Genomic DNA, 15,389 nt, shown 5'->3' with positions numbered 1-15,389 from the left:
CATTGTCAGTGAGAAAGAGATGTTGTTACTGATCCATACTGACTGGTGGTCTTCCAATGAGGAAGAACTATGAGGAACCATGGGGAATTTCGGAGAAGCTCCTTTCCTTCAAAGGTGGTGAGAATTTCAAACTGCTGCATGGACAGCACGCAGTACCATTACACCCAGTTCTGGTCACCCAGCTGTAGGAAAGTTATCATCAAGCTGAAAGATTCACAAAAAAGTTATCGGCATGAATTGAAAGGAGGGGGTGGGACATTTATCTCTGAAGCAGAAGTCACTGAGGTGAAAATGTACAATATTCTCATAAAAATCATGAAGAGCATAGATAAGGTAAATAATCAGAGTCTTTAATCCCAGGAGAGGGGAATCTAAAACTAGGTTTAGATTTCAGGTGAGAGGGAAGATTCAAAAGATACCGGAGGGGAATCTTTTTCCACACAAAGGGTAGTGCTAGCTTCTCAGTTGGCACGGACAAGTTAGGCCACAGAATTAGAAAGATCTGCTGACAGATGAAATCATGGAAAAAAGGCTTACAAGGAATATAATGCTTGTAACAATTGAGCAAGAGAGCTCAAATCTGAGCTACAAACGTTGTTCATATCATAACAGCATTTTAGTGGCATACTGAAGTACGGATTTGAAAATGGTTGATAAATAATGCACCCTAGGTTTCATATTAAATATACTTGGAGTCCAAATATTATTCAATGCACCAGAACCATTTGCAACCACAAATGTGGATTTTACAGTTTCTACATTGCATGGTTTGCAATACAGATTTGCTGTAGCAAAACAAATTGTTAGTACCATTCATGCACAAGGATCATTTGTGCAGTAAACAAGCAAAAGAACTGATGATTCAAACACTGCTAAAGGCAATTTCTTGGGCTACATTTTAAATGTCACTTTCATACTTTGTATAGATTCCCGATCTAAGTTTAACATTTAAGGATTTCTGCTGGATAAAACTTGCACTGTGGAACCACTGAATTACTTCAAGTTTTAAAACTTATTAACTTGTCTAAATCCCTGTTTTCTTTTGCAAAAACAAAATGTGATTTCGTAACAAAGCAAATATTAAGTATCATTTTCCAGTAACTGAAATGGTTAACTTGGTGGTTAGTGGAACGCTATTACAGCACCAGGAGCCGTAGGTGATGCCGGTAGAGGACCCATGATTCGGAGCCGAACAGGAGTGTGGGTATGACAACAGCTCTGTATACGCTCATCTTTGTGAGGTTTTTCAGTTGGTTGTTTTTCCAGACTCTTTTGTGTAGTCTTCCAAAGGCGCTATTTGCCTTGGCGAGTCTGTTGTCTATCTCGTTGTCGATCCTTGCATCTGATGAAATGGTGCAGCCGAGATAGGTAAACTGGTTGACCGTTTTGAGTTTTGTGAGCCCGATGGAGATGTGGGGGGGCTGGTAGTCATGGTGGGGAGCTAGCTGATGGAGGACCTCAGTTTTCTTCAGGCTGACTTCCAGGCCAAACATTTTGGCAGTTTCCGCAAAACAGGACGTCAAGCGCTGAAGAGCTGGCTCTGAATGGGCAACTAAAGCGGCATCGTCTGCAAAGAGTAGTTCACGGACAAGTTTCTCTTGTGTCTTGGTGTGAGCTTTCAGGCGCCTCAGATTGAAGAGACTGCCATCCGTGCGGTACCGGATGTAAACAACGTCTTCATTGTTGAGGTCTTTCATGGTTTGGTTCAGCATCATGCTGAAGAACGCTTCCACCAGCGTTGTCTCCGCTCCATCCTCAACATTCATTGGAGTGCTTTCATCCCTAACGTCGAAGTACTCGAGATGGCAGAGGTCGACAGCATCGAGTCCACGCTGCTGAAGATCCAGCTGTGCTGGGTGGGTCACGTCTCCAGAATGGAGGACCATCGCCTTCCCACGATCGTGTTATATGGCGAGCTCTCCACTGGCCACCGTGACAGAGGTGCACCAAAGAAAAGGTACAAGGACTGCCTAAAGAAATCTCTTGGTGCCTGCCACATTGATCACCGCCAGTGGGCTGATAACGCCTCAAACCGTGTTTCTTGGCGCCTCACAGTTTGGCGGGCAGCAACCTCCTTTGAAGAAGACCGCAGAGCCCACCTCACTGACAAAAGGCAAAGGAGGAAAAACCCAACACCCAACCCCAACCAACCAATTTTCCCCTGCAACCGTGTCTGCCTGTCCCGCATCGGACTTGTCAGCCACCAACGAGCCTGCAGCTGACGTGGACATTTTACCCCCTCCATAAATCTTCGTCTGCAAAGCCAAGCCAAAGAAAGATTACAGCACCAACGACCAGGGTTCGAATCCGATGTTGTCTGTAAAAACTTTGTACGATCTCCCTGTGTTTGTATAGGTTTCCCAGAGTACTCCAGTTTCCTTCCACCCTTCAAAAACATACAGGGTTGTAGATTAATTTGGGTGAAATTGCGCAGCACAGGTTTAAATGGCCAGAATCAGCTTCTACAGTGCAGTAAATTTAAAAATTGCATTACAAAATTATTTTAAGTATCCGAACGCTCCAAAGAAACACACACACACACACACACAGTGTGGCAGGTTAAGCTCACCCGTTTATTAGGGCTGGAAAGGCTGCTTTTATACTGTTCAAGTTCCCGCCATCTTTGCTGATTGACTGAGTCATCCATATGAATAACAATAGCAGTTGGGAACATTCATGCATATGAATCCCCTTCTTCCCCAGCCTGTTTCTGCTGAGTTAGCTGGACAGATTGACCAATGCCATTTTAGGGCTTTTGGACTGATGATGCCCCAGCTTCTAACCCTACCGGTTCATTGTCCTGGGAGTCGCTTTAGTGATCTCTGTCCGCTTCTGCAGCCGCGCGATGTGCCGGCCCAATCTCTGCCGCCACATGATCCCCCCCCACTGAACCGGCGTTACATTCTATAGTGTCCGTTAGTATAGTCCCCAAAATCTTCTGTGATTTGCCTCTGCGTCGAGGTGTTGGTGTCTCCGCGGGTTCTGCTAGGTCTGTGAGGGCAGGCTTTTTCTTAAAACTTTATTTATTTGAAGAATCATTAATAGTAATACAAAATACATTCCATAAAGAAAATTTTATATGAGTAGATATTAAAAATTTTTAAAAAATTAAAAAATCAAGTCCCCACCCCCCCCCTCCCATCACATCAGCCAACTCTCTTAAGGAGAGCTAAAAATATATAAACAGAAACCAAAAGTATCTAATAAATCAAAATATATCTAAATGCATATATTACAAATATGGTAACCACTTATTAACAAAAAAATAATAATTGTCATGTAGATTATATGTAATTTTTTCTATAACAATACAAGCTTTCAATTCATGATGCCATCACATTATATTAATCACTATATCATCTTTCCATGTACTTGCTACATGTTTTCGAGCTACAGACAATGCTAAATATATAAATGCAATTTGAAATTTATACAATCCTAATACCCTTAAAGGAATCATATAACCCATTAAAAAATAGATGGATCTAATGGTAAAAAAATTATATAAATTTTTCCAAAATTAACTTAATTTCATCCCAGAATGGTTGTACATGCACATAAGACCAAAGAGCATGTACAAAAGTTCATCTAACACATCTAAAACAAGAATCCAAATGACTAAAACCATATTCTGGTGCTAAATACAACTGATGTAGAAAATTATAATTAACTATTCCATACCGCACATTCGTCAATTTAGTAACACTATCATGATACATATCTGCCCGGTAGTCTTCAGGAAAAACAAATACTAAATCATTTTCCCATTTAAGCTTAGATTTCTCCCATTCCGACTTATCCATATTGTCTTCTAATACTTGGTACATAACAGAAATATAACCCCTTTTTGGGAAGAAATCAAAGACTCAAATTTTGTCATAACAGGTAAAATCATCTCTTTACCATACATATTTTTCACCAAAGATCGAAGTTGATAATAAACAAGTAAAGAATTTTCAGCAATATCAAAACGCTCTTTCAATTGATTGAGAGAAACTGTCCTTCTACAAAACAATCCCGTAATCTTTTTATACCCTTAGAGTCCCAACTCTTTAAATGACTATTAAACATTGAAACAGAAATAAGCTGATTACTATATAATGGAGTTAAAATTGACAATTTACCTTTTGATCCTAAAATCTTATTTTTTAAAAATCCATAATTTTAATAAATGTTTTAATATCAGCATATTATATTCCCTCAACAAATTTACATATCATCGAAATATAAATTGATACACCTCGACTTCAGAAATACAGGCCATCTCAACTTTAGCCCAACTCGGGGGTTGGTCCAAATCCATCAATCTACTAATAAATTTCAACTGGGCTGCATCATAATAATTTTGAAAATGAGGTAATTGAAGCGCACCTAGCGCATACTTCGAAGAAGTTTATTTAATGCTACCCATGGTAGTTTACCTTTCCATAAAATTCTCTTGTAACTTTATTTAAATCCTGAAAGAAACTCTTTGAAAGAGAACACGTTATTGATTGAAATAATATTGAATACGAGGAAAAATATTCAACTTAATACAATTAAATCAACCAATTAAAGTTAACGGAAGATCTTTCCACTGAATTAAATCTGCTTTAATCTTTTTTAATAATGGAACATAATTTAACTTGTATAAAGATTGATACTCAGTATTTACAATTATTCCTAAATATTTAATTTTATCAGACCATTTAAAATTTATAATATTTTTATACTCTGATTAATCTTCTTCTCCGACTGGTAAAATTTCACTCTTATCCCAGTTAACTTTATATCCAGATAATGTTCCATATTGTAATAAACATTCCTGTAAACGTGGCAATGATTGTCCTGGGTTTGTTAAATATATCAAAACATCATCTGCAAACAAATTAATCTTATACTCTTCATCCATAACTCTCATCCCTCTTATCTGTTCATTCTGCCTTATTGTTTGAGCTAACGGTTCAATAGTCAATGCAAATAGAGCTGGTGACAATAGACAACCTTGACAAATTGAACGCGTCAATTTAAACGATGATGAAACTTGACCATTTGTCACCACACTTACAGTCGGGTTCATATATAAAGCTTTAACCCAACCAATAAAAAGGGCCAAATTTAAACTTCTCCAAAACTTTAAATAAAAATCCCATTCAACCCTATCAAAGGCTTTTTCTGCATCAAGTTGCTATGCATTGACCAGACTAATCAATCGAAGAATATTATCTGAAGCATTTCTATTTTTAATAAAACCTGTTTGATCAACATGTATCAATTTAGGTAAATACTTAGCAAATCGATTTGTTAACACATTTGCTATTATTTTATAATCAACATTCAATAAAGAAATAGGTCTATACGAAAACACTTTCAACGGCACTTTCAACGGGTCTCTATGTTTTTTTGGGATTACAGTAATTAAAGCACTAGAGCAAGATTCTGGTAACTCATACTGTTCAGTCACTTGTTGTAATACCTTACCAAACAGCGAAGATAAATCTTCATAAAAAGTTTTATAAAATTCCACCAAAAACCCATCATCGCCTGGTGACTTCCCATTGGGCATTTCCAACATAGCTGCCTTAATCATTAATTCTGTAAACGGAGCTTCCAAATCCATAACATCCTCCTCTTCTAATGCTGATAACGTTAACTTAGATAAATAAGAATCGTAGAACCACTATCCTGTTTCCCCTCAGAAGTATATAATTGTTATAAAATGAATAAAACTGATCATTAATTTCCTGAGGTTTATAGGTATCTGTTGAATTCTTTTTTACAGCATTAATAATCCGTGAAACCTCTTTCTTCTTTCACTGCCATGGAAGCACTTTATGTGCCCTCTCACCCAACTCATAATAACACTGCTTACTTAGATCTATTAATTAAACATTCAAATTGACATGTCTTCAACATATTATAACGCAATTTCAATTTAGTCAAAGCTACTTTTTTTTAATCTTCTGTCACTTCCTTCTGAAATTCCTTCTCCAATTCATCAATTTGCTTTTCTAATTCAAAGCTTTCAGCCATATACTGTTTCTTAACTTTAGTGGTATAACTAATAATCTGTCCTCTTAAATAAGCTTTTAACGCATACCATAACACAAAAATACTGTTTACTGAATTAGTATTTTCAGACAAAAAAAAAGTAATGTTCTTTAACAAAAATAACAAATTCCAGTTTTTTCAACAACATTGTATTAAATCTCCATCTATAAGATGAAGGTACCACTTCTGAACTACCATAAGAAAAAAAATAATGATCTGATGTAACCCTGCTTTTATATTCTGCCTGTGATACCCTTCCTTGTAAATGTGCCAATAATAAAAAAAATCTATTTTAGAAAATGAATAACATCGAGACGAATAAAAAGAAAAATCCTTCTCTGTAGGATTAATTGTTCTCCAAATATCCACCAAATTTAAATCCTTCATCAAGGCCCAAATTTGTATCGCCATGGTTGATTTCTTTATACTTTATGGGGAGCTGTCCAACAAAGGATCCAAGACACAATTAAAATCTCCCCCAACTAAAATATTTTCATTAGCTTGATTTTATAACAGAAAAGCATCCAAAATAAAACACTCATCCTGCACGTTAGGTGCATAAATATTAAGCAAAGTCCAAGATTCAGTAAAAATTTTACAATTCACCTTTAAAACCCTTCCAGCATTCTCTTCCATAGTTTGCAACTCAAAAGACAAATTCTTATGAATTAGAATTGCTACACCCCTTGCCTTAGAATTAAATGAAGAAAAAAAACATTCCCAACCCAATCTCTCTTCAATTTCAAATGTTCTTTTTCAGTCAAATGTGTTTCTTGTAAATAGGCAATATCAATTTTCATTTTCTTAATATAAGCCAAAACTCGCTTTCAATTAATCAGATTATTTAACCCCTGAATATTAAAAGTTGCACATTTCAAATTAGACATCTTTACAAACTAACAATATAATCACTTATTACAAAATATCGCTCCCCTTCTAATAAATGAAAACCACTCTCCCTCCCCTAAAAAATTTTTTTATAAAAGAAAATGTATCTAGAAAAAAATTTAATTATTCCCCCCCCCCCCAAAAAAACTACCTAAAGGTAGTAACGCCCTAAAAAACTGGTTGTGGTAAACCCCTAGCTAGTGGCAGATGACTATCAAAGATTTCAGTGCTATCCACCCCCCCTAGACCCCCCCATTCATATTAGTAAAATTCAACACTAAATATATTCAATCCAATGACTCCATTCCCAATGATTGTTCCAAATCTTCGATGTCAATAAGACTTTGTGTTAAAACATCTTTCTTTCCATTCTTCCCTTTCTGCCCATTTCCATTTCCATTTGCCCTCTTTTTGGGCGACAATGGCGAAACTCTTCCATGTCCTCGTAAATCCGGTAATGAATTAGCAAAAATTAATGCATCGTGTCCATTCTCAAAAAAATTGAGATTGAAAGTTACCATAAAAGACTTTTAACACAGCAGGATATCGAAAAGCAAATTTATAACGCTTCCGCCACAGTACTTCTTTAGCCGAATTAAATTCCTGTCGTCGCCTAATAATTTCTTGACTCAAATCTGTGTTAAAAAATACTCTGTTATTTTGAATCATCATTGAAGATGGACTTTGTCTTGCCTTCTGTACCGCCAACCATAGTATAATTTCTCTGTCTTGATAGTTCAGGCCTCGAACTAAGAACGCTCGTGGTGGTTGTCCAGGTAACGGTTTCTTTCGTAAAGCTCTATGTGCCCTCTCCAATACTAAACCTCCTGAGAAAAACTCTTTGCCCTACACCTCGGGAATCCAACTCTTGAAAAATTTTATTGGATCAGACCCTTCAATGTCTTCTGGAAGACCCACAATTTTCACATTGTTTCTCCGACTTTGATTTTCCAATGAATCAATTTTTTTCCTGGATTCCCCAATCCACAAACGAATCTTCCACTTTCTCTATTTTTTCCCTATTACGTACAACTTGAATTTTACATTCAGAAAAAGCTGTTTCAATTTTTTTTAAAATTTCCTTGCACTGTATCCACTGATTTAATACATTTACTGACATCCGTCTTAAGACATATTAGATACATCTTCAGACATATTAGATATTTTAGTTGTCACATCCAAAAATCCTTGAGTCAATTGTTTAGACATATTGTCCATATGATAGGCAATCCCTTCCAAAACTATGCAGACTCCATTCCAGGTTCCAGTTCCACATCTTGAGGCCTACCTTCTCTCGACTCCACCTCCAATTGTTCCTGTGAACTGCTTGTTAAACACGAGTCTTTTTCTTCTTCCAACGTTGTCGGGCCCTTCCCAGTGCGGCTGCGGGATTGCACACCTGCAAAGGCCAGGGACCCCGCAGAGGCAGCTTCCAATGCCATTCTACGCGTCCCCTGTTCACCTGACAGCAGCCCGGGCTCAAGGGCCCTTCTCTCAGCCTCAATTCTTCAGCACTTTTAAAAGGTAATTTCTTCTGTAACTGAGCTTATGTTTTTTTTTAACATTAGTCGCCATTGTGACCCACTAATGTTCCCAAAAATAAAAATACAACTTTTACTCACTTAGATAAACTTTAAAGACGTGTGCTTAAAAATCTGGCTGAGGAGTAGGATCGCACGTCTGCCCTCTACGCCATCTTGCCACATCCCCTGTGTGGGCAGGCTTGAGTCTATCTGCAGTGAAGACCTTTGGTTCACCACCAATGTCCAGCTCGAAGGTGGCACCGTGATTCTGGATGACTTGAAAGGGACCTTCGTATGGCTTCTGCAGTGGTGAACAGTGGAGTCCTCTGCATACAAACACGTACTCACTGTCCTTGAGTTCTTTGAGGATGTTGGACTTGGCTTCTCCATGTCTGGAGGGTGGGATCGGAGCCAGGTTACTGACCTTTTTGTGTAGCCTGTCCAAGAAGGTGGTGGTCTCTTCCTGCTGTCCTCTGTCCTGTGGAACGAAATCCACGGGAACTATGAGTGGGGTTCCGTAGACAAGTTCAGCAGAGGATGCGTGGAGGTCTTGTTTCGGCGCTGTTCAGATGCCTAGTAGTGCCCGTGGTAGCTCATCCACCCAGTTGGTCATGAGGGCAGTTTTGAGGTGCCTGTGGAAACGCTCCACCATGCCGTTGGCTTGTGAGTGATATGCCGTCGGTATGGTGTAGCTGAGCGCCCCACAGGTTGGCAATGTCAGTCCACAAACTGGAGGTGAACCGTGCGCCTTGGTCAGAAGTGATGTGCCGTGGCAATCCGAATCTTGCAATCCGGGATGTGAGGAGTGCTTTGGCACAGGACCTGGTGGATGTGTCGGCCGGGGGAATTGCTTCTGGCCACCGGGTGAAGCGGTTGACCAATGTGAACACGTAGCAGAAACCCTGAGAGACTGGCAAAGGTCGCACTATGTCCACGTGAATGAGGTCAAACCTGCGTTCCATTGGCTTGAACTGCTGTGGGGGGACCTTGGTGTGTCGCTGCACTTTGTCTGTTTGGCACTGCATGCATGCCTTGGTCCACCCCCGGACTTGTTTCTGCAATCCACACGTACTTGCTGATCACCAGCCAGACCGTAGTCCTGATGGATGGTTGTGCCAGTCCATGGTTGGAGTCAAAAACTCGTCACCTGCATGCCGTTGGGACAATACGTTGAACCTGTCTGGTGGCCACGTCGCACAGGAGGGTGGTAGTACCTGTGTCGACTGGAATGTCCTGAAGTCGAAGGCCTGTGACAGCAGTCCTGAACTGTGGGATCTCATCGTCATGCTGCTGTGCCTGTATCCACCAGGAAGCATCTGCCAGACAGGCGGTCCCAGACGTACAAGAGGATCTCTTGGTGGCCAGCCATCGTGGCCATCAGTGACAGCTTGGCCTTGTCGTTCCCCTGGAACTCACAGGGTGACTGGCATCAACGGGCCTCGGTGCCCCATCTCTGGTGATAGAAGTACCATCTGTCTCTGGACTCACTCCTGTCTCTCGTCTGCTGTTCCTTGCGTGGGACTGCTCTGGTCTGATTGCGGGACTTCTTTATGAGCCCCACAGTAGCCAAGCACTTGTTTCTGTTTCCACAGAATGTCCGTGCTGCGACTTTCAGGGGGTCACTGAAATCCACATCCGCCAGGAGCAGTTGGATGTCTTCAGGCATCTGTTCCAGGAATGTCTGCTCGAACATGATGCCGGGCTGCTTATCTCCCAGGAGGGCCAGCATCTCGTTGATTAGTGTCGACTGGAATCTGTCTCCAAGCTCATCAAGGTGGAGCAAACGTGCTCCTCGCTCTCACCACGAGAGTCCGAACGGCTCAGTTAATAGCTCTTGAAGGCAGTGTAAGTGCCTTCCAATGGTGGCCTGTGGATAAAGTTGGCCACTCTGTCTGCAGTCTGCGGATCCAGGGTGCTGACCACATGGTAGTACTGGGTGGTCTCTGCTGTGATGCAGCAGAATAAAGAACAAGATGCAGCAGAATAAAGAACAAGATATAATGCTGCAATGGAGCTAATGGACTATTGTGCTTTGACGATGGGCAGCGTTTACTTCACACTTTCACAGTTTAATGAAAATAAATGCTAATAAAAATGTAACTAACCAGACAACAACTGTGGCTACAGACATGTTTTACGTAGGATGTTTTAGGTGAGAAGCTGAAATAACATTCTATATACTAAAAAAAAATGGATGTTCTATTGAGAATGTGCAATAAACCTTGATACATTTATATTTCTTGTTGTACCACATATCCAACACCTACTTTTGGGTAATTGTCCTTTTTCCTGGCACTGTTAAATTCTATATATTAAAACAATGGACGTTCTATTGAGAATGTGCAATAAACCTTGATATATTTATATTTCTTGTTGTACCACATATCCAACACCTACTTTTGGGTAATTGTCCTTTTTCCCAGCACTGTTAAATTAAAAATGTAGTCGAATGACAAGACAAGAAAAAACTGATGCATAAAAGTGAGTCGCGGTCTGACAATCAAGCATCATTTGTCAATTAAAATTAAATTATTTACCTTTTCTACTTAGTATTCTGCCGCTACAAAGACCTGATAATGAAATACAGCAAACATCAAACAGTAAGTATTCCAGTTGCTATTGGAAATCAAATGTTAAAAGTTTAACTGGTCTTTTAAAGGTCTGCACTTATTCATGGGAAAGAAAAACAGCACCCAAGGTAAAAATATTTCACGGCTTGGCTTGAAACACAGCATCAGATGCAAATTCAAATTTTGAAAATATTACAGAAAAATATATGCTTCATTTTCTGCCATGGAGCACACAAACCAATTGAAATATGGAACTGAAATGAGCCAATATTTAGATTTTGTCACTCATTTTTCAATGATTGTAAACATTCAGCTCTTTGCCAGTAGGAACATTTCCAAAAAAGTGTCAACTTGCATCTGAACAGAAATTACACTGTTGAATAGGCAATAATATTTATCATACTGCAATTAGTTTGTCAAACGTAGCCATAATTCAATTAGACAAAATAACCACATCAACGCTACCGATAAATATGTAGAAAGTGAAGGCTGCTCCTCTCAATACATCCGTGTGCAATTTAAGAGGTGGATTTGGAAAGTGCAAACTCTCTGGATGGCCTCCATTGAGACATTCTGCTCTATGCAAATACAAGACACGGTTCGCACAGTTGACTTGCTCAGAGCACGATCGTGCGAGTGGCAACGAGAAAGCAATACCAAGGTAAACCACGGAAATCTGGAGACATTGGAGTAAGAACACAGTGTTGGAGAACGTCAACAGGTCAAACAGCAAAGGGGCAAACACATCACCAACGTTTCGGCCTTAAGCCCGTCATCAAGGTATGAGCAAATACTTCAATGACTTCCAATTGCCTGAGCCTGCCGACATTTTCCCATCCCTTGCTGAAGCCCGAAACCTCGGTGATGTGTTTGTCCCTTTGCTAATAGACACGACCCTGTTTGACCTGCTGGCTTTCTCCAACATGGTTTTATTTTAAAGCAATACATAGAGTGCGCTCGCGTTGTACAAAATCGGACATCAAGTTGCACGCCGTAAATAGACGTGACAGTGCCCTCCCTACTTTATCCGTGCCTCGAAGCAAGAACAGAATTGAGAAGCCACACCAACAACCCCAATCAGACTGTGACTGATTAGCTTACAAGCATACGCAAATTTGAGTTCAAATACTTTGATGTATGTTGCAGTTTCGTGCAGAAACACACGACTGGGTTCTGCGCAATTATCTGACTTGTGCGTCGCCACACAATCTGGCTGCGTCCAGCGCTCGTTGCATAGTGATACAGTGTACACACTCAGATTATACACAGGTTGGTTCTGCATTCATCGACTCACACTCTCAGCAAACCAGGATCTTGTTGGACCAATGCAACTTTAAAATGGGATTGCGTGCACCCCAGATTCGGCGTGTCCGATCTCCAGAGGGGGGGGGGGCGGGGGGTGTTGGTGGGAGGGAGATGAGACGGGCCGCGGGTGACCGGACGACGGGCCCAGAGCCGCCTGCTGGGCTTCTCTGCTCTCATTGTCTCCGCTCCCACCGGGCGGGCGGAACTGCGCAGACTCGGCCCCGAAACCAAGGCACACAAAGAGAGCCGAATAAAGAAAGCAAGCAAGCGGCGGTGCCGGCCGCCGGCACTGACGGCGCAGCCCTCCCTTGGCCTCCCCACTGTGCCCCCTCAGCCGCCCGCCCAGCGACCCGCACCCACCTGCACCTCGGCATCCATGGGAGCAGCCTGCGTCCGCTCTCCCTCCTCCCGCGGGCTGGGAGTGCGCGGAGTTTCCGCGGTGTGGACCCCCCTCCCACCCCTTCCCTTCCCTCCCCTCCCCTCTTTCTTCCTTCCTTCCTTCTCCCAAGGCCTGGCGGAGCCGCGGCTTCGATCCACCACTGCCGTTGCGTTTAATTTTCTCCCAGCTAACGGGTCGGAACACAACACAGCGCCCGTCGGATCGCACGGAGCTTTCCTAACAACACCGGAAGTGTGCTCCAACCAGATGGGGAAGTACGGCGGCGAATTCCTTCCCCCTCCCCTCGCCCCATCCACCTTCGTCCCACGGCGCCCGCTCCTCCCGTCTCGGCGGAGCACCTGGACCTGCTCCTTTGTGCCACAGTGCGCTTGCGCGAGCCCATCCCCCTGTATTCCAGCTGCACCCGGGGACCCGGCGATCCTCAAAGCTCCGTGCGAGTCCTCTTTAGATTCAACTGATGGCTCATCCAAGCATGTCGCTTGCAGTGGGAGCCAGCTTCGCGCATCTCTTTGTGCCACGGCCCTCAGCCCAAATCACTTGTGTGGTATGGTCGAAGGAAGATTCTGCAAAATCTGGAGCAAAACCAGAAAATGCTCTTCGAGCGGAGACTGGAAGAAACGCCGAGTGAATCACCTGGAAAGATCGTTTGCATCTCTGCCTGGTGGACGGGGAAGAGGTGTTGGATAAGTGCTGTGATTTGGGGTGGGTGGGGGTAAAGGGGGAAGAGAGAGGGAGATGTGTCTGGTGATGGAGTCTCTTCGAAGTGCCAGAAATAGTGAATCCGGGGATTGGTGGGCTGGAAGGCGATCACTGGGGGAACTGTGACCTTGTTCCGCTCCAGAGTAGATGGGCTGAGAGCAGAGTCGTGGGAAATGGATGAGATGCAGTCCCAGGGATTTGGTATTGGAGGGAACGTCTTATCGTTAGATCAAGTATGGTGCTGGAACTGTTAGAATGGAATAAAGTCCTACAGGAGGCATGAGGGGACGGAGAGTAATGAAGCTACCTGTGTGAGTCAGTAGCCTTGTAATGAAACAGTTGATGTCACACTAGTTCTTTTACCTCACCCCTTTCCACCATCCAGGGACTCAAACCGTTTTTCCAGGTGAAGCATGATTCGTATGCACTTCTTCCAACTTAGTGGACTGCATTTTGTCCTGTCCCCTTTACATTGGAGAAACTATTTGGGTGAATGCTTTGTGGAGCACTGCTGTTAATTCAACAGATTCGATGAATCTGAGTTTCATTTTGTAGACTTAATTAACTCATACTATTCCACCAGCCCAGGAATCATTCTGGTGTTCTTCATTTCACGACCTCGATGGCAATTGTCCTATCATTTGATTGCATGAGTACAACCTAACAAAACAGCGCTCTCCGGTCCTTGGTGCAAAGCATGTGCACACAACCAGACATAGCCCACATACAGACAAATAATACATATGTAGGACAAGTATTTTATCTATAAAAATAAATAAATAGATATTGTTTTGTACAAGTGAGAGTCTGAGATGGTTAGTGTGAGCGGTTCTTTTGGTCATTCAGCATTCTCACTGTCTGTGGGAAGAAGCTGTTCCTCTGGAGCCCAAACTCCACATATTCCTCCCAGTATGGTCTCAGCAACTGTAACACTTGCTGCTCTCCTCAAATCCCTCATTCAATTAATTTGATTTATCTTATGAACTGTTTGCTACACTTACATGTTTGCTTTCTGTGAATGACATTGAGGAACACCCAGATCCCTCAATATTTCCCAATCGATCACCATTAAACAATTCTCAGCCTTTTGTGTTTTTCATACCAAAGTGTTTACCTTGATATTTAAACACTACATTATATTGTATCTATACTACAGAGAAAAAAGTCATGGAGTCAATTAACTCAAGTCACAGAAAATTCTTAGACTATCAAATTCCATCAGCATATCCTTTCTAGATCGTATGTTTAGCCAACCTCTCAATCTATGCTGTTTGCCTCATTGACTCATATTTGGTATGAGCTAAGATGGTGAGTTAAAGAGAGATCAATGTAATGTCAACGTTTAAGATTGCAATTGTCTGTAACAACATTGGAAATTGTACCCACTTATGAAATGTACAGGAGGCACCATGAACTTGTCATTATGTGGCATATCATTCATCAGAACCTCTTCCTCACTTGTGGTGTTTGTCTCGCATTCTTAAGGTGATTAAATTATGTTGCATTTCTATGGATTTTTTATGATCTCAGGAAATCCACAGCAATTCATATTTGATAGAATACCTCAGAGGTGTTGTGTGTATAGTTAAGTAAATTGTTCACTTATGAAGAGTATTGGTGCCAGAACTTTGCTCATGGGAAGGCTTTAGTATGAGACCTTTTTCAGCTGCCTCCCAGTCACAGTTCCACATTCACCTCAGCTCTTTTTAATAGCAGTATCAGCTTATTTGCACATGTCTCCAGAATTTGCTCCAAACCTACAATCCTTGGAGATTCAAGTTCAAATTTGGACTTGTTTACTTTTCTAATATTAATCTCTTCCCCCATGAATATTTGCTTTTTCAAGTGATTGTGTCCTAATGTCTACTCAAAGTTTCCACTATTCTCCTTTAAAATCCTTGCTAAAAAAAACTGCCTTCTTTCCCTGTCCTACAAACACCCAATGTCAAAATCTTGTTTGATATCTGTGTTTTA

General features: G+C 41.5%; 1 protein-coding gene across 6 annotated transcripts in view; it reads right to left on the bottom strand.

Moving 5' to 3' along the window:
- Positions 1–12,965, bottom strand: part of LOC138756757 (uncharacterized protein KIAA1958) — a 115,756-nt gene extending 102,791 nt beyond the window's left edge. For 2 of the 6 annotated variants that reach the window (XM_069923165.1, XM_069923173.1), the window contains exon 1: positions 12,677–12,965. The gene's annotated coding sequence lies outside the window, so the exon portion shown is untranslated. Of the gene's footprint in view, positions 1–12,305; positions 12,369–12,676 lie in introns of those variants that run through there. The other 4 variants (XM_069923145.1, XM_069923159.1, XM_069923180.1 and 1 more) reach the window with 3 other exon arrangements.
- Between the last annotated feature and the right edge of the window lie 2,424 nt (positions 12,966–15,389).

Source organism: Narcine bancroftii, chromosome 1, assembly GCF_036971445.1.
Source record: "Narcine bancroftii isolate sNarBan1 chromosome 1, sNarBan1.hap1, whole genome shotgun sequence".
Taxonomy (NCBI): Eukaryota; Metazoa; Chordata; class Chondrichthyes; order Torpediniformes; family Narcinidae; genus Narcine; species Narcine bancroftii.
The sequence above is the reverse complement of the archived record's forward strand: the minus strand, read 5'-3'. Positions and strand labels throughout refer to the sequence as shown.